The sequence below is a fragment of the Lontra canadensis genome, unplaced genomic scaffold, assembly GCF_010015895.1.
Source record: "Lontra canadensis isolate GAN:19392208 unplaced genomic scaffold, GSC_riverotter_1.0 scaffold7, whole genome shotgun sequence".
NCBI classification, from domain to species: Eukaryota; Metazoa; Chordata; class Mammalia; order Carnivora; family Mustelidae; genus Lontra; species Lontra canadensis.
The window spans coordinates 6,124,014-6,147,482 of record NW_022631001.1 but is presented as its reverse complement, the minus strand read 5'-3'; the positions used below and the strand labels follow the sequence as shown (position 1 = coordinate 6,147,482).

The 23,469-nt window shown below is 37.0% G+C and overlaps 1 protein-coding gene across 3 annotated transcripts in view; it reads right to left on the bottom strand.

Moving 5' to 3' along the window:
• The window catches only part of SESN3 (sestrin 3), a 67,016-nt gene that overhangs the window by 29,604 nt on the left and 13,943 nt on the right, over positions 1-23,469 (bottom strand). The window contains exon 1 of one of the 3 annotated variants that reach the window (XM_032852759.1): positions 1,510-1,528. The exons of the other annotated variants lie outside the window; for them this stretch is intronic. The gene's annotated coding sequence lies outside the window, so the exon portion shown is untranslated. Of the gene's footprint in view, positions 1-1,509; positions 1,529-23,469 lie in introns of those variants that run through there. 3 annotated transcript variants of the gene reach the window in all.

The following is a 23,469-nucleotide window of genomic DNA, read 5'->3' as shown; positions in this document are numbered from 1 at the left end:
GCTCTTAGAACAGTCTCCAGAAAAAGAAAACCTTTCTCTCCCTTTTACAAAATTATGGTAAAAAAACACATACCATGAGATCTGCCATGTTGACAAATCAAATGTACAGCACAGAATTGCTCACTGTAAGGACAGTGTTGGACAACAGATGTCTAGGACTTTCTTATCTTGCGTAACTGAAACCTTATACCCATTGAACAACAACTCCACATTTCCCTCACCCCCCAGCCCTTGGCAACCACTACTTGGTGCTTTTTATGTCAGCACACTCTTCAGATCCCAGCTGAGATGCTCCTTACATAAGCCCCAGCCTTCTTGCTTCCTCGCACCATTCAGATCTGTCTCCTGTGCAACTCCACTCTTGGTTGCCTCTCTCACACTGGAGCACCCATCCTACGGAGTCCTTGACCGCTCGTACACTTTCCCTGGACATCCCTGACATTTCTTTCATTACTATTCATTCTCTCAAGTCAGCATTCTTTTCTAGGGTTTACATCTTCTTTCCATAAAACCGAATTACTGAGTTGTGTGACACTCCCTGTAGCGGGAGGTGGGCGGTAGGGGGTGGAGAGCAGGGAAAAAAGGGCATGTGAACTGAAAATGGGCAAGCCAGGCAACTGACTCCTGAATCCTGTTCTCTAGCTCAGAGCTAGCTCTTCCTGGCCCTGCAGTCTGGCTGTGGGGCATTCTGAGCTGCCGTTGAGTTCATCTGTTTGTAATTTTTGCACCTTAAAATCAACACGTTTGAAACCATTCTTCTGGGACGTCTGACTTCAGCTCAGGTCATCATCTCAGGGTCCTGGGATCAAGCCACAAGTGGGGCTTCCTGCTGAGCAGTGGGGGGAGGGAACAGGAGGGTCCTGCTTCTCCTTCTCCCTCTGCCCCTCGCCCCAGTTGTACACTCTCTCAAATAAATAAATGAAATCTTAAAAAAAAAATCTTCTACATCAAACCCACTGTTCCTTCTCACTTTCCTGATTGAGTTGTAAAGTCACCACACGTAGCAGTAGCCTTGGTTCCAATGGAGAGTTAGCTTTGACTTCTCATCCCAGGAGCCTGCGTTCCAGCAGTTGCCAAACCCTGTTAACTGCCTTTTCCCCACTCAATCTTTAAGTCATCCTCTCCACAGACCCTCCTCAGCCATAAGAATTGAGAAACAGTTTCCCCTCACAACTGAGAATCATATCAATTCAGCGTCTTAGCTTTCCCTCTTGTGGGGAGGCTTTGAGAAGATAACACATAAAAAATGCAATGCATAATTCAAAATGAGGTCTTAGTTTTAGTTTTCTTTCTGCCAATTTCCCCTGATGTAAAACAAGACCAAACACCCCAAATAAGAATAGCTATATTTTCTCAACAGACGCTGCCCTAATAGAACTCAAGGGTTGTTCTAGAAGTGAAAGTCACCTGCAGTCGCACTAATTTTGAGGAATAACACCGCCATATTTTCCTCTTTTTAAGTATAAAGCTGATATCTTATTCTGCAGAAGCAAATGGCTTTGATCACACCAGCGATTCTTGTACAATGGCCTTGTTTTGTTTCTGTGAAAGTCTAAAATCCCAGGGTGCCTGGCTGGCTCAGTTGGTGGAGCATGTGACTCTTGATCTCGGGGTTGTGAGAAAAAGCCCCACGTACGGTGCAGAGATTACTTAAAAAAAAAAAAAAAAAAAAAAAAAGTTAAAAAAAAATCTAAATTCCCAAAGCTAGCTCTCGAGTTTTTTAGCTGCATTATCTATTACAATAGTCACATGTGGCTATTTCCATTTAAGTTAACTTTAAATAAAGTTAAAAAATGCAGCACCCAAATTGCATTCCTGACCTTTGAGGGTGTACAACAGTCACAGGTGGCTACTGAGATTTGCACAATGCAAATCTAGGATTTTTCTAATCATCGCCAAAGTGTCTGTGGTACAGCATTGCTCCATAGCATCACTTAGTCCTGATTTTGGCAGCTGGGATGATGCAAAGATACAAAATGGTTAAAATCTGAGGAATGAACAAAAACATAATAAACATGTATTAAAGTAACTTTAGGGGTACGGGTGGTTCAGTCAGTTAAGCAGTTAACTCTTGATTTTTGCTCAGGTCATGATCACGGGGTCCAGGGATTGAGGCCCATGTTGGGCTCCATGCTCAGCAGGGAGCCTGCTTGAGACTCTCCCCTTCTCTCTGCCCCTCCCTGGGGCCCACCACTCGTGCTTTTTCTCTCTAATAAATAAATAACTCTTTTTTAAACAAGTAACTATAGAAATAAAATAAAAATTGATTTGCATATTAAAACTGGAAAACCAACAACTACAATGGCACTAAAGTTGGAAGATACCATTCTTCGGAATCTCAATTTGATGATAATGTTCAAATCACTATGTAAAAAGAGCATCTCTAAAATGCTGACTTTCGTGTTAAAAAATAAAAGGGCACAGAGAATTTTAAGAAACTTTAAACAATAGTAAATGTAAGTAGGCTTTGTTTTCAAATGTCTTAGACAGTAGTCACAGGATTTGTTTAAATTTTTTCCATAAAATTCCATAATTTCAATCAAGAAAACTAGGTATAAAATAGGAACCGAGACTCTGTCAGTTCTATGTGTTCTAAGATTGTCCTACAAGGGTTGTAAGGTCAAGAATGCTACCATGAGGAAAGTTTCATTTTTCAGGTATGTTATTATAGCTGAAAGAAGTTATGTGTGAGATTCATCAGTGGAGATTATGCCTATTAAGTCATTATCTGCTAGAAAACAAAACACTGTAAGGATGAAGATTAATTACATTTAGAAAATGGCTTCTTTTGACATGTAACAGCTAAGCAATTTGCCAGATAACTTTATATAAATCAATTTCAGATACTTGGAAGTCAGGAATTCTTAAAATTATGAGTTTTTAGAGGTAATCAACAAAATATGTGGCCCTAAAAAGCTGATTATCCTGCAGAATTAAGTGCTACAAGTTCCTGCTCCTAAATACTTTAAAATTATTAAATTTCATTTTCACTTATCTCACCAGTTTATCACAGGAAAGCAAAACACACGCACATCCCATTTATTAAAATGTAAAAAGTACGTATGAATTTATCTCTTTAGGAGAGAAAATATTGAGTAATATGTATCATTAACTTTACACAGAGACACTTGAGAGGTTTTTAAAATCTTCATATAAAAATTATGGCAAAACAGGAATCTGACTCCAGAGTGCACACTGATTATATAAAATTTATGGCAAAACAGAAATCTGACTCCATATAAAAATTATGTAAAAATTATGGCAAAACAGAAATCTGACTCCAGAGTGCACACTGATCCCATAGCTTTTAAAGATAGCCTGAGGGGGCGCATGGCTGGCTCAGTTGGTAGACCATGTGACTCTTAATCTCAGGGTTGCAAGTTCAAGCCCCACATTGGGTGTGGAACTTATTTAAAACAAAATAATAAATAAGTAAGGAAGGAAATCCCAAGAAGGCAATTTAATACCTTCAACACTCATTTTTTTAACATACAACAATGACAAAGCATCCTGCCTATGAAACACATGGCCCAAGCAAAAATTTTAATTGTGACTATAAGAAAGCCAACTGCAATGATCAATATGAACAGTACATTTCAGTTGTTGAGTCTCCTTCTACTCTTTACAGGTGTTTGACTTTGGCACAAACTACCGCAGGAAGGGCAGAGATGGACATGCTGTTAGGTAATGCTGATGCCATCTTTTTGTTCCTTGGCAGACAATTTCAGGGATAAGGCCTGGGTTTAGAGAAATTGATGACATTGCATATTTCAGAGGAAAAGGGCAAATGGAAAGGAATAAGGAGATTAAAAACTCTTATCACTACCTAAAGGAGAAAAGAACAGGCTCTAAGATTAATTATAACAGACTGGTAATTTTACAGTAAACTCAAATTTAAATTTCTGTAATGATCTGGAATATACGTTGTGTTCCCACCACCTAAATGGCCTAAAAGACAATTTAACAAAGTTGTGACTTCTCCTACACTAGATTAAGATATGTGTTGACCTGCATGATATAATAACTGAGATCCAAGGTCATTTTGTGAGAAAAGATCTGGTAGCGGAAAATGGCAATAGCACCAACGATGGGAACCTTTCAAATCCTGCCAAAATCTCTCCTATGACTTGGAGCTAGGGTGTGCAAAGAACCACTGACATCAGGAGCCCTGCCAGGCATCATAGCGCGTGGCAGAGATGCACTGATACTCCAAAGAGCGCTCAAAATTCCCCTTCACAGGTGGGAGACCCTGCCTCATTTCCAGGGCCTGAGACCGGAAGTGGACTCTTTTTAACACACGTAGTAAAATGAAGCCTACCAAGTCCCTCTAGCAACAACAGCTCGAACCCGGCCAGAGTCACTGGAAGAACATGCAAAGACCTTGCTAACTTTGAATTTCAGCGATTCCTTACGAACACATACTGCCTGAAATTTTACCTTGAAATCTCAAAATCTTCCACTAAAAGCAATGCACTTATCCAGTGTATTTTTTTGTAAAGATTTTATTTATTTTTTGGCGGGGAGGGGTGAAGGGAAAGGGAGACGCAGGCTACTCTCTGGGCAGGGAGCCCAACATGGGGCTTGATCCCAGGACCCTGAGACCATGACCTGAGACAAAGCCAGATGCTTAACCAACTGAACAACCCAGGTGCCCCCATGCAGTGTACTTTAGCGATTTCTTTACCTTCTCACTCCCCTGCTAAGCCGTCAGCTCCTGGTGGTCCTGCATAGTGTCTTGTCCATCTTTGAGCATTTCAACTTAATACAGACTACAGTGTGAGATAAACATCTGGTCCATTTTTTAAAGTTTTACGTAATGATCATTTGAATAACAGAATTTTTTTTTCTATTTTATTTTTCAAAAAATTAGTTCCAAGAAATGAGGCATCATGATTAAGCAACTCTCATTAAAAAAAAAAAACAAAAAACCTTGGTGTGCCGTTTTGTAGGAACCATTTGGTAAATGTGTTTTACCAACAGTGGGCCTAAAGATACATTAATTCACCTACTAAGTAGGACTATTATTGAGCAGAAATCAGTAATAATAGTTGCTGTAGCAGCATCATTCAAGTACACAAAGATGAATGGGCCTCATCCCATCAATAAAATAATTAAACACGTATATCCATATAGCAAAGGGGAGCTAATGAGTTAAACTTGCACTGCAATATAGCTGAATTTTTAAATGAGCTTTCCCTTGGCTAGTAACAAAAATCTCTTAAATTTTATTCATTAGAACACATGGTGAACTCCATGCAAAGTGCAGGCAAGTTTTTCTATTTTTATACAGACTATGAAATAGCAAACTTGTAAAAACAAAAGGACCACTAGCACCCTGTACAACCACAGACTGACACCAACTTATAAAGGTAGTAATATTAAAAGCAAATATGGGAGAGGCGTCTGGGTGGCTCAGCCAGCTAAGCATCCAACTCTTGATTTCTGCTCAGGTCATGATCTCAGGGTTTTAAGATTGAGCCCCACGTCATCGGGCTCCACATTCGGTGTGAAGCCTACTTAGGATTCTCAATCTCTCTCTCATAAAATAAAATAAAATAAAATAAAATAAAATAAAATATGGGGCTGGGACAGTCTTAAATTACTTGAGTAGCATCATACTATAAGCTAATCCTTTAAACTGGAAGTAAATCTAAAATCATGTTCGTGTCCAAGGCCATCCAGAGGCAAGCAGTAAAGAACACACATCCTTTTCCACTTTCCATGTAATGCCACAAAGTAGCATAAATCTATCAAGTTAGTTTCACCTATAAATTAAAAGTTGGTAGTTCTTTTAAAAGATTTTACTTATTTATTTGAGACAGAGAGAGAGAAAGAGAGCTGGGGGGTCAGGAGGGGCAGAAGGAGAGGGCCTTCCTCCCACTGCTAGCTGCGGGAGTCCACCCCGGGACTCGATCCCTGAGCCTGAGATCATGACCTGAGCCAGAGGCAGACGCTTAGCTGACTGAGCCACCCAGGTGCCCCTAAAAATCGGTAGTTCTAATACGACAGGTCTTTTCTGTATTCTGTGGAACTTAGATATATTTAACCAGAGCTTCCTGAGACTCTGCCTTGCCTTTTTGATGTCTATTGAAATTCTATCCATTCCCCCTTTAAGACCTGGCTCAAGTATCATCTCCTTTGGTCTCCCCTCCACTGCTACCAATTCCCCAGACCTGCTTTGAATTCAAACCTATTCTTAAGATTCACAATTGTGTTTCTCTCTTTTATAACTATTAACATATACCGTTATCTTTTCACTCCTTTCAAATAATAAATAAGCTCCTTAAAGAGCAAGATCAATTTCTGATACAGTATCTGTAGTGTGATAGCACAGCAGCATGAAAACAATGGGGGACAGGAGTCTGGTACAGACTTTTGCTTCAGGGCAAAAGTATCCTGTGCACTTGAGGCCATTGTCTGTCTTCTTAGTGAGAAACAACAGTAAGTCAAACTCATAAACAGTCCTGGACATCAATCCATTACTTTCCCTGCACCCCCTGGGTTCCCTATGTGACACTTTTTCCTGTTTATTTTCTTATATTGATAAAACAAATAATATCTGAAATTTCCCATAATTTGAAATATTTTCTAGAAATCAGTAATAATATTATTACATGCTGTGACACTAATAATCCGGAACAACAAACGCTCCTCTATAAGCTTTTCAGTGTTGAGCACTTTTTTTTTTTTTTTTTTAAGAGATGCGGAACTAAGAAATACACTTGCTAAACATGTTATTAAAATTTTGGGCTCAAGCCCAAGACAACGAGGAGAGGACTATTACTCTTTGTATCTGAGATAATGGGAGTCCATAATAACTACCTAACTCTGTACTTCTCTATTAACATATAGACAATATACTTTCCTGCTACCAATTACAGGATCTCTCCTCAAGTCCCACAAAAGTACTAAGAAGGGCTTTACTTCTCTACAAACAATGTTTCAAGTTTTGTATTGTGTAATAAAAACTCTCCTTGATTTTAGTTAAGTTTTACTATTAAAATTAGGTCCTAATTAAAGGAAATTAAAATTGGGAGTTTGAGAAAGTAAGACTTTTGAAGAAACAAACAAACAAAATGCTATGAATGTAGTTTCCTTGGTATATGAAGGAAACAGTTTCATTTTTTAAAAGATTTACTTATTTATTTGAGAGACAGAGCATGCAAGGGGAAGGGGCAGCGGGAGAGGGGGAGGGGAAGAGAGAGTCTGAGCACTGAGCCCTGAGGTCATGACTTGACCCAAAACCAAGAATCAGATGCTTAACCGATTGTGCCACCTGGGTATCCCAGGGAAACACAGTTTTAAATCAGTCTTCTAAACTCAGCATCTACCACCTAGGTTGTAACAAAATCAAAAGGCCTTTAGGTTATTCTAATGCAACACAGGATACCGGCACAGTTTCCAGATCTTTCAAAACAGGATGATTAACAAAATACAGATCACTTGCTTACCTTAGAGGAATCAGGAGAAAAACATCAAATACAATTGATTTGTAGATTTACAAAACATCAGCATTTTAACCACCTGAAAACCAATACTTCTTTACACACTGAGTAGTAAAAAAAAATAACAAGAAACTTACGGTCTAATTTAAATTGAGAAAGTACCTTTCACAGCCTCCCAGGAACACAACAGCTGAGCATATTAAAGTGTGTTCGATTTTACACTGAATTACATTCAACTTTAGTTGTAATGAAATTTAAAAGAAAAACAGAAGTTTTTGTTTCGTTTTGGAAAGAACAGTCGTGTTTTAAGTCTTGCCTGGAATAGAAAGTCTGATCTGAATAATAAAATAATAATCATAATCTAATAGTTAATTCTCATTAACTTCATTTCTGATCTACGGTGTCAACCCCTAAGTCTACAAACAGAGAACTACAAAACTGTGCTTTAATGAGCATAGGTAAATTTAAAGCCTATTGAAATTACAATTAAAACCATGAGTTGTTATGCTCATTTTTTTTTATTAAAGATTTATTTATTTAGTTTAGAAAGAGAGATGAGAGCACAAGATGAATGGGGGGAGGGAGGGAGAGGGAAAATCTCAAGCAGACTCCCCAACCCTGAGATCATGACCTGAGCTGAAATCAAGGGTCCCAACGCTCAACTGACTGAGCCACCCAGGCACCCGTTATGCTCATTTCAGTGGATGGTTCACAAACTTTTTGATATCAGGACCTCTTTATACTAAAAATTATTGACTCCAAAAGCTTTTATGTAAGTAATATCTATCAATAGTTACCATGTAAGAAATTAAACCAAAGAACATTTTGAAGTATTTATTCATTTAAAACTAAAAACAGAAGTAATAAATCTATTACATGTTAACACAAGTGAATTTTTTGGAAAATTAGACAGCAGCAAAAAATCTTTGAGAAAAGGAGCATTATTTTACATTTGAGCAAATATCTGGCTTAATTAAAAAGAACTGGAGTCTTATATTTGCTTCTGCATTCAAAATGTTGCTATCTGTTGTAGTGATTGTACAACATGAATGAAGTCTGGCCTTCACAAAGATGTAATTGGAAGAGGTCTATTTTAATAGCCTTTGCACACCATTTTGCACATTCTTTGATACTACACTAAAACTGGACAAATGGTAGCTTTTATAAGTTTGTTGCAATGTACAATCTGAAGCCTTATTAATAAGTTTCTTACTGTGCTGCATTAAAATCCATTGGCTTATTTTGTAATAAAGGGATCATTTACCCACATATGATTTTGTAATGTTAACCACTGGTCATTTAGAAAGTATTGGCTCCTTGAGCTTTGCAAGTTTTTAAAATAGTGATACCTATAATATTAAAAATAAAATTTGTTAATACCACCACTCATCACATCAGAGGCATCTGTAAGTATGGAGAAGTGGTCAAGCTCATGGTAGAGGATAGCAGTTTTCAAAAATTCTTTTCTCATGAAAGCTCACATTTTATCATGAGCAATAAGTTCTGTCAGTTGTTTTCCTCAAAGTGGCAGGCTCACTTGGTTAGTTTTTGTGACTTAGTTATCGAAACTGCCAGATAACCAAGTCTGAGTAACCATCAGTCATTTTTCACGTGCAAATGGTGTTCAATAAAATGACTAGTGTGGCTCACAACTCAGTCACACATCTGCTTTGCCTGCAGGGCTCTGTGCACAGTCTCTATTTTGAAAGAGACTTAAAAGATAAGTCTTTTTGCAAATGACTGAAACCATTTATAAGGTTACCTAATTAAAAGAGAGTTAGGTAGCCTTATAAATGGTTTCAGTCATTTGCAAAAGATTGCTACATTTCACCTTCACAGTAAGACAAAGTATCAAGAAGCTCTTAGAACAATTATGATGTTTTGGTTTTCTCATTACTACAAGGTCATAGAACTTCTATGGAAGTGCTCATTTGTAAAATAAACTTTCAATCGATGAAGTACATACAAACAATCAAGAAAACCCTGTAGGAAAAGCACAATTTAGGAGGGATGCAGCCCCTACCATATAGTAAAATATATTTCTATAATTAGGAGTTGTGTTGGCATATGAACAGATTCACAAACCAATGGAACATTTGTAATTATGACTCTGTATCTGGAACTGGTAATTCAAACACACACACACACACACACACACACACACACACACACACACACCTTTTACACGTTACAAAAACACCATAGGCAAAATCAGATGACAAACACCTGAAATTTTACCCCAAACAATAGTTACTTCTCTAATTGTTTAAGGAGCTCCCAAAAATCAACAGGAAAAAAGCAAAACCAAAGAAAAAAAACTGGACAAGGAACAGGCATTAACAGAAGAAATTACTCATAAAAAGAGAAAACAAACATTATATTTCATATAACAGATTGGCAAATAACCAAGTTAGGCAACATAGTATTTATTGACAAGACTATGAGGGAATGGACACTCTCAAAAATTGTGGGAATGCAAGAATCCAACAACTCTCAGGGACAGGAATTTAACAATGTCTGGAAATATTACACATGCATTTATCCTTTGACCCAGTAATCTCACTTCTGAGAATCTAACCCATCGATACAGCCATAAAAAAGGACGAGGAAAATGTCTATGTACTAAAAATAACTCGAAACCGAATCTAATCAAGCTTTCAGTCCAGATTTCAAATTAACAGGAAACAGAGGGTGAGAGGCAAAGTTAAAAGACAACATGAGAAAACAGAAAAATATCCCGATTATGAAAGATCCTATAGGACAACTGACCCAACTGGTTAAAGGCATGGAAAAAAAACAAAACAAAACAAAAAACAGCAGGAGCAACAAAAGAGGAGAGCCTATTCTGAAGACAGACTTCAAAGACACAGTTTCAGAGAACTTAAGTCAGAAAAAGTCAACTCTAAAAAGACATGGAACAATGAGAGGAAACTGAATAACATGAAATATTACAAGATATCACACAATTATTGCCAATTTTGTTAGGTGTGATAATTCCCATTGTAGTTATACAAGAATGCATTCATATACTTTAGATGCTAATGTAGCAGGGGTAAAAGAAAATGGCTTTGAGATTTAATTAATTTAAATTACCTCAGCGACAATAACAGCACTGGATTGATGAAGTGGCAGTATCTTGCAATACTGAATTTGGTGACGGCTTTTGGAGGTTTGGTGTATGGTATTTTCTGCTTTTGTATAGCTTGATGTTTTTTATGATCTTTTGTATAGCTTATGTTTTTTATGATAAATAAAATAAATTTTATTTATTTATTGGAGAGAGAGAGAGAGCGAGCAAGAAAGCACAAGACAGGGGGAGTGGCAGAGGGAGAAGCAGACTCCCCGCCAAGCAGGAAGCCCGATGTAGGACTCAATCCCAGGATTCTGGGATCATGACCCGAGCAGAAGGCAGCTGCTCAATCAACTGACCCCCCCACGCCAGGCGCCCCCCCAGAAGTTTTCTTTCTAAAAGTTTATTTGAAAGGTCTTGGGCTAAGGACTGGGAGTACGAAGATAAAGCGTAAGTGCTGACCTCAAGCAAACATCACGTAAATAAATATGGATGTACAATTACAATAGACATTAGGAGCTATAAGGGAGACGACCAAAACAGAAGTACCTAACCCTGCCTGCAAGGGGATGGATCAAAAGAGCCTTCCCAATGGGACAGATCTCTAGAAAGGCATGGAAATGTGTCAGGCCATCTAGAAAATAGATGGGTGTATATGCGTACAATATTCCAGGTAAAAGGAACAGAATATGCAAAGTCATGACATGTTTCGGGAATTATATACTGTTCGACCTGATCCTTGAACCTCTCTCAAGGAATAAGCCTAGAGAGATAGGCAAGAATCACACCATGAATGCCAGACCAAAGAGCCTGGACTTCATATGAACAACAGACAATATTAAACAGATTATATTTATCTTTTAAGAAAGTATTTCTCACATCAAAGAGACATGGGGTTGTCTGGAGAACGTAACACCTGTTAGAGGGCTCCTATAATTTCTAGGAGAGAGAAGATATGAGTTCACTAAACAGTGTGGATTAAAAGGCATTCTGTTGAGAGCTATTTAGGAGACAGAATAAACAGTATGGAGGGGCTGACTGGGTAGGAGGGGGAAGGAGTGAGAGAAGTCTAGGTTTCCTGCCAAGTGACTGGATGGATGAATAATGGTGGTACCAAGTGATAGAAAAGAAATCAAGAGAAGGGGCAGCTCAGATTTAGGATGACTCGAATAATCTATTGATATAATTGTATAAGGCAGGAATATAGAAGGATATAAGTTTTAGGGAGAGGAGACTGGCAAGAGTCAAGTGTTTATTTTCATCTGCATTTAAGGACTCAAACTTCCTGTTAGGCTGAACACGCTAACATTTAATGGCAACTTCTCACCACCTGTTCACAAAGTCTCTGTCAGTGACTAATATGTGTCCCACCTCCACCACCACTATCCCATTACTATACACCATTGTATCCCCAGCTGTGCGGTGGGAAGGGGAGGGAAGGTGGTAGAAAGAGGGTGAAGTTTTTCATATTCTGGCCCTTATCTAGCTTTCCAATGCTTGTTTTCCAAGTGGTCCTACCATAAACACCTGGCTTCAACTACCCTGATCTGCTGACTCCCAAACCCTCCTTTGCATATTTCTGTACCTTTGTTCCTTTGTCCTTGAACCTCCACCTGGGGAATGCCACGTCTCTTCTTCATCATATTTATCACGGTGTTACTAACTTCTCTCCACAGGCCCAACTCAGTTCCTACATTCTCTATATTGAATCATTCAACAGCAAGTTTGTACCTTCTTCTGGTTTCTCACTTAAATGACACCTGATCTACCTTTACATAGCTTTGTCTTCTACTTCACTTATTTAATTCTAGAAGTAATTCCACTTTACTTGATCATAAATTCAGATCCAGTGCTCAGCAAATGTTGACTGACCCCATAACATCTCGATATATTACTGAGACGATTACACATTTAATGATGATATTAAGTAGCTCTTTTGGGGCAATGACCACCTTAAACAATTTTTTAAAGATTTTATTCATTTACCTCAGAGAGGAAGAACGAGTACAGGCAGACGGAGAGGCAAATGGAGAAAGCAGATTCCCTAGCGAGCAGGGAGCCAGGCATGGGGCTCTAAGTGAGGTTCAATCCCAGGACCCCAGGATCATGGCCCGAAATAAAGGCAGACACCCAACTGACTAAGCCATCCAGGCACCCCCTGCCTTAAACAATTATTGTCATCCTGGACTCAGGCTAGTCCTAAGACACACACTCACACACACACAAACAATCACAACTGAATAGAATCATCCCACATCCAAACGTTTGGAATTTGTTTGGGCAACAAAATTCTCAGAGTATAGTTTTGGTTGAAAGAGCTATAATTACGTTACAATTAAAATCCATGGAAGGTATCTTCTAATTATCAAAAAAGACTGTCTTTAATTTGTTATTCTCCTGATATCTCCTCCCATTTTTCCAGATTAACTTCTATATAGATGCTATTCACACACCTTTCTCTTCTTTATCATTCTGTGTAACTAATTTAACTTATGTTAACTAAGGACAGCCTGTTTTTCAGGCCTCAGTGTTAGTATATTAATCCCTAGTTTTTTAATCAACTCAGAGATGAGAGGGGCTCTTGGGTGGGTCTATTGGTTAAGTGTCTGCCTCTGCGAAGCTCAGGTCATGATCCCAGGGTCCTGGGATGGAGCCCCTGCTTCTCTCTCCCTCTGCCTCTCCCCTAGCTTGTGCTCTCTCTCCTGCTCTCTCTCTCTCTCAAATAAATAGAAACAAAACCTTAGAAAAAAATAAAGATGCACATTCATATGATGTAAGTTTTACTAATTTTTTAGCATTAAAAAGATATCAAATGGGATCCAGAGCATTCTAAGTTAAAAACACACATTCAAATCAAACAACCAAACAACAAATCAGTTTGCACTAACTGGATTCTTCATTAAAAAAAAAAAAAATATTTACTTATTTGAGAAAGAGGGGGAGAGAGAGGCAGAGGGAGAGGGAGAAGCAGGCTCCCTGATGCGCAAGGAGCCCGATGTGGGGCTCGATCCCAGGACCCCGGGATCATGACCTGAGCTGAAGGCAGACACTCAACTGACTGACTGAGCCACCCAGGTGCCCCTGAATTCTTCATTGTTAAACAGCTTGTGTAATAGCACTTTTAAGACTATAAAAAGTAGAAAAGGTGCCTAAAGGATTTTACAAACTAGCTGGTGAAATTAGACATAAGCACCTCAAACAATGGTAAACACAACAGTGTGTAACTAAATGCTACCGGCAAAGTGATATGATGAAAAGGTACCAAAAACCTACATTCTTCTTTAGCACTGAGAGAACCTGTTCAATTTCCAGGGCATCAATTTTCTCACTTGAAAAATGAAACAGATCATCTCTAAGGCCCTTTTTGTATTCCCATTCTCTGGTCATACAAAATGCGGTAAGCATCTCTAAAAAAAGTCTTCAGAAACAAATAACCAAAATACCTTAAAATTACCTTCTCATTATTTTTACTAGTTTAAAACAAATATTTTTTTAAATAACCATTTTACTTAATCTCTTAAAAAGCTGATAAACTCAGATTTTGAATTTTTGGTAAAATGTCATGAAACCAAGATTAGAAAATAAACCTTATTACAGATATACTACATAACTGACATATTTTTATAACAGAATAACTTTCACTTTAAATTTATTTAAAAATGTTTTCAATGTTCTACATTTTCTGTTCTGTATAAATGATCCAGTTGAGAAGACATACCATACTCTAACAAAATTTTTAAATTAAATAAAAAAAATCCACAACCTATAAGGATTCATGTTGCTTTATAGGATTAAAAATCTCTATTATTGTAAACGATTTTTCCAAGTCCTCACAAAATGATGTATGGACTTGTTGTTTTCAGATTTTCTATTAAGAAATGTATTGTAGAATTTTATCTCCACCATTAAGGATTATTAGGCCTCTATATATTAGTGAGTCTTTATTGTCCATAATTTATTTTTTAGGGAGTTCATATAATCTTAACAGATCTTCAAATACAGCTATTTCTTCACTAGAATGCAATCTTCAAAAAACCCACATTTTTCTCTTCTAAAAGAAGAGTCACGTGACCATCAGTATGCCTAACATGTATACAGTGATCAGAATTGATGGGTTGGCCACTAAGACAGGATGCCTCCCTCATCTGGCTGGTTGGTGCTGCCTTTTGGCTGGAGTGCCATGCTTCTCCTCCAAAATGGCTGCTTTTGCTTCCTCCAATATGGCAGCTAGGTTCCAGAAAACCCCACAACCAACTGGCAAAGGTTGAAGCTACAGGTCTTCCCCATGAGTTTTTATTGATAATTCTTCAAAGCCTAACTTTACTTTCAAAAAGCAAAAACTTTTAGTTTTCTTAGTTGCACCCCAGCCTACCTTTGTTCCAAGATGAGTGTATTAGAGTGGGAACAACCAGTTCTTTAGGCACAATTACAAGTGGAACCAAGACCTACAAACTAAGTTCACAAACACAAAGTACCTTTCCAAACCAACAGAACTTGATTCAGAGACTAATCAAATGATGATTTTATATTATGATCAAGAGTAGAAGTGACCTTAGCAATGTTAAGTCACTCTACCCTTCATGTAAATAAAGTTATTATTAGTAAGTCTGACTAGATATGTGATTACTTAAGCAGAATTTAGTTGGCAAATATTTGTAAATACTTTTAACATACCAAAACAGACTTTTGTATTTCAGGAGTCAATAGTTTCTTTTGTATTTTATAAATGCTATTATTTGATTTCTTAGTGAAACTAATTAAATTTTCAAATAAGGATGTTATATGAAACCTTAATTTCACTGCTAAGCACTGAAATAACATTTATTTCTGTAGTGGCAAAACACAAAATACAGATTTGTAAGTCCTGCATGCAATATTCTACAAGTTATAAGGCTATGGTGTCCTTCTCCACAACAGCTAACAAGCTTTTTTCCCCAGAAAATGTGATTTTGTAATTTAGAAAACAAGATGATCATGTTTTTCCTATTACAAAAAGATAGACACGTGTTTCAAAATACACATTTCCCTTGAGGAAAAGAGAAGTAATACAACAGGAATACTGAAGCATTAAAGAAGCAGGTAAATATTTAATCTCTTCCAGCCTTAATTTATTCTTTCATATAGCGGGGATCTCAACCTTAAGAGATTGTTACAAGGATCGAATGAGATAAGGTACGAAAAATAGCCTAGTACTGTGTCAGGAATATAGTAGGCCCCAAATGAAAAGCAGCCTTATATTCAAATTTCAGGTAGAATTTCTGACAAGATTTACTAATTTTCCTACATTCTGGATTATGTTTCCCCGAGACCTTCATTAAGAACCAAAGTAATTTACTGTTAGTACTATAACCCTCTCCACACCCACTTTTGAGTTACAAAGCAGTGGAAAGAGGATGATGTGAAATCCAATGGAAGGCCTCACACCAGAGGAGGATGGGCAGAGCTCCTAACATTGGTGCGCTGAGGTAGAGGGCAGATGTTTGAGGTACATGTGTGTTTGGGGGAGTGGGGTGGGAGGGGTTATTCCTAGGTAGCTCAGGTCAGATGGGTGCACTTTAATGAATTTACCTCATGTTTCTCACAGATGAAATTGCACAAAGTAAATGTAGAATTCACCATTATGCCCAAATCATTCCCTTCCATATCAACTGGAACAAATTTGCCTAAGAGCTACACCAGAATGGACAGAATTTTGCATTCTAACACTATATCACTTAAATGCAGCTCTTTTTAAGACAGAAAGGAAGACTAAAGACATTTATTATTATTATCCCACTATGCCAGACTCAAGACTTGGAATTTTTTCATGGGCAAAAAGTTAACTTGGGCAAGATGAAGGGAGAGAAACTCAAGTATGGAAAATCTGCTTTCAATCCTATCATATAGTTTATTATAAATAATACTCTATAAATAAACACTTGTCTTCCTTATATCAAAGACCTGGCCCTATTTAAAAAAAAACAACGGAGTTAATTTAGGCAATTTATAGTTAGATTTGAATTATTTGAAAGCCAGATTCACAAAAAAAGATAAACAATTTTATCAAGAAAATTGAGATACCCTGATATCATTAGAGTAAAAAAATAGGATATATATCTCAGATAATAATCAATTACTTCCTGGTGTGTACACAAATTCCGTTAGTTAAACAGTAGTGATAAATCAAGTCTGCAAGTTCTAAAGTTGTAATCAAGCAAACCAGCAAAATTCCTATCAACCAAAAGACATTCTATGTATTTATTAAATATATAACTTACAGAAACACTAGCCTTTAGAAATGGAGACCAGTAGACCATCCTTCTATACTAGGTGGAATGAAGTCCAAATTATCAATTATTCTGTATCCAACACTCTTAGAAGAGGAAAACCGAAAACTATCACCTTTCTTGGTTGAGAACTATGTCTCACAACTCTCACTCAAGAAATGCAAATGTATCTCACTATATTAGAGTTTACAGACTTATAAAAGGAAAGGAAATACAATCATCAGGGCACTTAGATGAAAACTCAGCAATTAGTAATAAAAACACTGGGTCAGTTCATTTCTATATACTTTTCTGTTCTTTTGGGGTACTGAGAATTTCTATCTAGGTTGAAGGAAAGAAAACATATAAGAAAATCCTTGAAGGTACGGTGGTCATAGTTTTAAGCAAGTTACTTTGTGTACCTGATATCCTCATCCATGAAATAAGGATAATAATAACACCTACCTCAAAGGGTGGTATGGTGCAAAGCCTAAAATTAAGGCTCAACATTATGAGCTGCTTTGACATCTGATAAAATAAGTAGGATCTCAAATAACCTAACTATAAATTCCCATCCTCACGCTGTTCACATGGGTAAGGTCCCCAGACCAAACATCCCTCCTTACCACATGGACCAGGTACCATTATGCTTTTCCCCAACTAGCAAGTTTCGATTCCCCACCAGTCCATGGAATTATTCAAACAAGCCAATCACAGAGTCCCACAAGAACCAAGGGGTATCTCAACCTCTTGATATGACAAAGCCTCCCACCCACAGTCCTTAGTTTTTCACTCCTGAGTGCAACCTCCATGCAGCCCTGCGGGGTGTACAGTGTTTTCTTTCCCTGGGCTGTGAGTAGGTAGAACAAACTGCCGATCTCATCTGTCCAGTGCTGGGTGTTGTGTGTCTGGCCGTCCTATGACCCAAAGTTGGGGATCTCTCCCTCACCAAAGGGGTAAGTAAGAAGCCATTAAAACAAGTCATGACAATAATTATATGAGTGAATATCCGTAGACTTCTTAGAACAGTGTCACATTATCAGCTACATATCTGCTATTATTAGAATTAGTCAATATTGAGTTCACAAAGCACAATGTAATTAGTCAAAACGTTTAAACATCAACTAACAAGTTAAAGGAAAGATTTATAAAATAGACTGAATTTATAAAACTATTCATTGGCTCACAGTAGTCCCTTAATTCAAAATTTTGCTCATCAAATATCTCAATTAAAAATGGAAAACAGAATTGGAAAATATAGCCACTTAAGTGAGGAACACTCACTAACACAGTAACTAGTTATAGATACTCTTTAATGAGTAGATGATCATTTTCAAGAATTCAAATTTAGACTGAAAAAATTCTTAAAAATACAGTCACCAAGACCACATCACTCTGCTTTGAAAATTAAAAAGATATTTAATACTTAACTAGTCTTTTCCACACACTGTATTTACATGATTGACATTTTATTCATGCCTTCATAACTGTTATTAAAGTAACAGTTGATGAATATCTGTAAAAAGCCAAAATAATATGTTTTCCATTTTTACCTCCTTACTTAGCTATTCAGAAAATATATTTCTCTCCAACCACATAGTAACTGAAACCTAGGTCATATTTTGTATGCCCTTTTATTCTTCAAAAATGCGGGAATATAAATATAAATTAAATAACTGTAAATTAAATTGTTTCAGGGGCACCCGGGTGGCTCAGTCAGCTAAGCCTCTGGCTTTGACTCCGGTTCTCATGATCGCAGGGTACCCAGATGGAGCCCCGAGTCTGGCTCTTGCTCAGTGGGGAGTTTGCTTGAGATTCTCTTTCTCTCTCCCTCTTGCCCTCCCCCTGCTGTCACAAGCCGTCTTGCTCTTGCTTTCAAATAAATAAACAAATAAATCATAAAAAATAAATTATTTCATACGGTAACCATCTTTCCTTATCCTTAGGTCTTAATGAGTAACACCTCGAGATTAACATATAATAGTCAAATTAAATATTTGAGAAATTCTTGGAATTTGTACAAGAAGTCTTATCTCCCATATAGTCTAAAAGTAGAGCAATACAATAGCAGCTATCTTTTGAATTCAAATTTAAAAAGAAAAAAAACTAAATTTCTGTTTAAATACTAGTAAGTACAACAGGTTCCTAAAGAGAAATTTTGGAATGACACATATGATAACAGAACGGAAACTGCTATCCAGATAGCTACAATACCTTCATTCATTTCCAGATTGTACACATCGATGTCTACACGTTTCAGTCCTTATGAACCACCTGCAAACACAGTATTATTCCCTGGCAATTACCACAGCTACTATGGATATCTATTATATCTATGAGCTTTTGTTTATGTCTCAATGGGCCTTTAATTTATCATCTCATTTGGATTTGCTCTCTGCACTGAAATTATTTGTTTTACTTATTTCAAAATAGTAATAGTTCTTAAAATTTTTATGAAATACACATTTATTGGGGAAACAAAAGACAATAACAGGAAGTAAATGATAAAAATAATTTCCAGCAATCAATCCCATCGCCCGGGAATTGACATTACTAATTTGAGTCCACACTTCTTTTTTAAGTAATTATTTTAGAGAGCGAGTGAGCGTGGGTGTGAGTGGGGTCAGAGAGGGAGAGAATCTCAAGCCAACTCCCTGCTGAGCATGGAGCCCAATGTGGGACTTGATCTCAGGACCCCAAGATCATGACCTGAACTGAAATCAAGAGTCAGATGCCCAACTGACTGAGCCACCCAGGCACCCCTGGAGTCCACCTTCTAGTTTCTTTACCTTTTTAAGAATGAAAATGATACGAAGTCATATGACGTCAAAGGATATCCTTTAAAAAAAGAAACCCAGACTTTTCTACTCAATAACCTATTATGGACAATACATTCACTATTCACTTCAACGCACAAATCTAATCCAAAGAGCAGTCCAGTATATGACTGCATTTAGGTCACATATCTGTTCAGTTGATTCCCTTATTAAGAGTAACCTCAGACCAGGAAGCATTTACTGATGATACTTTAAAAAGTAAGAGATGATTCACCTGGAAATGAACCCTTACTGAGATAAGGCTTAGTTGAGAAGGAAATACATACAGAAAAGACAAAAGATTACAGATGATAATGTGGTTTTATTCTTTAGCTTCTACTAAACAGCACTCTCACGGACCTTTATGGAAGGTGAGGTGGCCCAACAGTGAGAACCAAAGTTTTTCCTCTTAAGTAGGTATGGATGCAAGAGGGAACAAGGAAGGCAGGCAGGTTGCCAGTGGAGTCTCCTAAGTGATCTGTAGACACAAAATTATAGGAAGCAGTTGGGGGAAAAAATAGGCACGAAGTGTTGCTTTTATTTTTAATCTTGTCACTGCTTCCAGTGTTCCCCGGAGAATTCTATTTAAATATAATCAAGAATGACCCATAATTTAGTATTTTTATTCTTTATGAGAATAAAATTACAACTAGAGCTAAGCAACCTTTTTTTCCTCAAGCAGGGGCCCCAATCCTAAACTTATATCTGAGCTGCTCAAATTTTCCATTAATCTGAAGATAATAATTATTGCTCCTTAATTAAGGGAAGGATTGTTGTATAGCATTTTGAAATGCTCAGATGAAAAGTGCTATGTAAAAAAAAAAAACACGTTATGCTAGCTTCATCAGACAGGCAATAACTGACAGGAAATATTCTCATACCTTCCTTTTGCTGCACTGCTATTTTAGACCATGAAAATGCCTTTCTAAATTTCCTTTTTTATGAGTCTCAAAGTCAAAAGCTGACTGCCCATTGCCATGGAGACAGTTCTATTTAAGGTACTATATTAGTCCTTTCCTCGCAGAAGGATAGAAAAGTGGTCAATAGAAAAGCATCACTCTCCATGGGTTAGAATTAAGTAATTACATATGGTTCTGGGGGCAGCAGACACATAAATAGAAATTTAGGAGTAGGGGGCAATTTAATACAGTTTGTTATTTTTCTTGAGAAAGGTCAACACAGGTTAGATTTTACCACTAAGCTAGAGACGATAAGAGAAAAACTCCCATTACCTCAAAATTATATGCAACCAAATAAGAAGATAAAATTATTTCTGTTTACTATCCTAGAGAGAACTGCAACTGGCCGAAGCAATTTTTCCTTTCAAAGAGCAACCTTTTATCCTTTGGATTTATAGAAAGCCCATGTATAAGAGACATTCCATAAGTTTCCTTTGTGTTAATTTTCAGACTTCCTGATTTGGCTTTCTGACATCCCATCTGTAATTGAAGAGTAAGCAACGAGTTTATAGGTAAAGAGGAATATCCATAATTTACACGTATGTTTAAATTTGTCTAAGGGACTCAAAACAAAACAAACAAACAAACAAAACAATCAAAAACTTCCAATCTTTCAATACTAAACCTGTCTTTAGGACAAATATTATCACTTCTCTTTCTGTTTCAGGAAAAAAAAAGAAGGTCCAAAATTATAATCTTCTGTGAAATAAAAATAATTTAAGATGGTGAGACCCATCCAAGTCTATCAATGTTGGTACTAAAACACTATTTTTATGTAAATAAGCAATTTCAAAAGATATTTTCATTTGAGTTCAGTCATAAAACAGCTTCTAAAACCCAACTCTCTTTTTTTCCCTTAAGCTAAAGTTCAGAATCCAGCAACAATAAAATAAGACATTATATTTCTTAGGGTAAGAGCATGTTGTACCAGATGGTCTCAAATCTGTATTTTTTTAAACAGGCAAAGAAATCTTTCTGATTCTAGAGCTGATACTCTTTATTATCTATAAAGAGTAGGGATTTCATACTGACTTAATTTGAAACAATTTCCTCTTCTTACCCCATTTCTCAAACAATCGATAATGCATATTGGAAATAAGATGAACACATAAAATTTTGATTTGTAGAAGCATTTGGTTAATAACTGTATACCAGTGGTTCTCAATCCTTAAGAACCCATCAGGATCACCTGGAGGGGTTTTTACAAAACAAATGGGCAGGCCTCACCTCCAAAATTTCTGATTCAGCAGAGCTGGGTCAGGGCCCCAAATAGTGCATCTCTAACAAACTCCCAGGTGATGCTGATGTTCCTGGTTCCAGGACCACACTTCAAGAACCATTGTCCTGGACATTAAATAGGCTTATTAGCTTACAGAATTGTTATTCTGTTAATATATCACTTCCATCTTTCCCCAAAGGAACCATTTTAAATAAAACAACAGCTTCGGTCTCAGGGGTGGGTCTGGGGGAGGACAGTCAATCTTAGCAATTTGGAAAGGATATCCATTCAATCAAAACCAAGTTAATTCCTAACACTTGTTATCCAGTGGTTAGGCAGCTGCTGGGGTTACAATGACATTCAGGAAAACAAACCCTTGACCAGCAAAAGAAGGTTGCGTCTCCTGTGGATTCAACTGGCCTTGAAAAGCAGCTATCTACTATAAACTTGTGTGGAGAAACTTAGTAATTGAATGTAAATGTTTTCTTAGAAATAACTGTAAGCCAATTATGCATTTACATATGATCCAGAAAACGTATGTATCAATATTTCTGGGAGTTCAATCTAGCTTTCCCACTGACTTACATTTTCATTTGAGACATCCCTTATATTGAATTGATCTACAACTGACAGGACATTGCATTTTGGTTTTCAAGTGCTCTACAGCCCTGTCAAATAGTTGATTATCCATAAACACTAAAATGCATTAAATGACTATAAAGATAGAATAAAAAGAAGTATCCTTTTATAATAACAATATACTCCTCTACTATTTTATGGGTATGAAATGTATACCTGTCACTGACAAAGTAATGAGCTAGCTAGAAGTACCGGTAGACAAACTACTTCATTCTCATGACACCAGAGTACCTTTGATAAGTGGTAACATTGTGGTTTATTAAAAGCTAAAACTATTAAAATGTACAGGCAGGGCAAGTTCAGACTTTAGTGGCATTCTAAAGCAAAAGCTGTAACATCTGATAGCATACTGATAGTAGGATTCTGAGTGAGTTTCTTACTCAGTTTTTTAAAAAATTCAACTGTTTCTATAAATATCTGAAGTTAAATGGAGTTATCATCAAGGTACTCATTAATGATCAATTCTTTCCATTTGCCACTGTGACAAACATTCTCTGCAATCGCTTTAATAAAGACCATTAGTAAAGGAAACAAAAGAAAAAAACACATAGATGTACTTACCTTTAAAAGCTTACCATCAATTAAAAGTAAATTATTTTCCATGAATAGCTGCTTTTACATCATAGGATTTGTTTTAGAAACCCAAGTGCATCAATCCTAAAATTTATGTGGAGCCACAAAAGATCCAGAACAGCCAAAGCAATCTTGAGGAAAAGAGTAAAGATCACACTCCCTGATTTCATCTATTACAAAGCTCTGGTAATCAAAATAGTATAGTATTGGCATAAAACAGATATGTAGATCAATGGAACAGAATAGAGAGCCCAGAAATAAACCCAAGCATATATTGTCAATTACTTTACAACAAAGGAGGCAAGAACATACAGTGGGGAAGGACAATCTCTTCTAAAATTGGTGCTGGGAAAACTGGACAGCCACACACAAAAGAAGGAAATTGGACCACTATCCTAATCCATACACAAAAACTGACTCAAAATGGATGAAAGACCTGAATGTAAAACTAGAAGCCATGTAACTCCTAGAAGAAAACAATGGTGTTAATCTCTTTGACATCA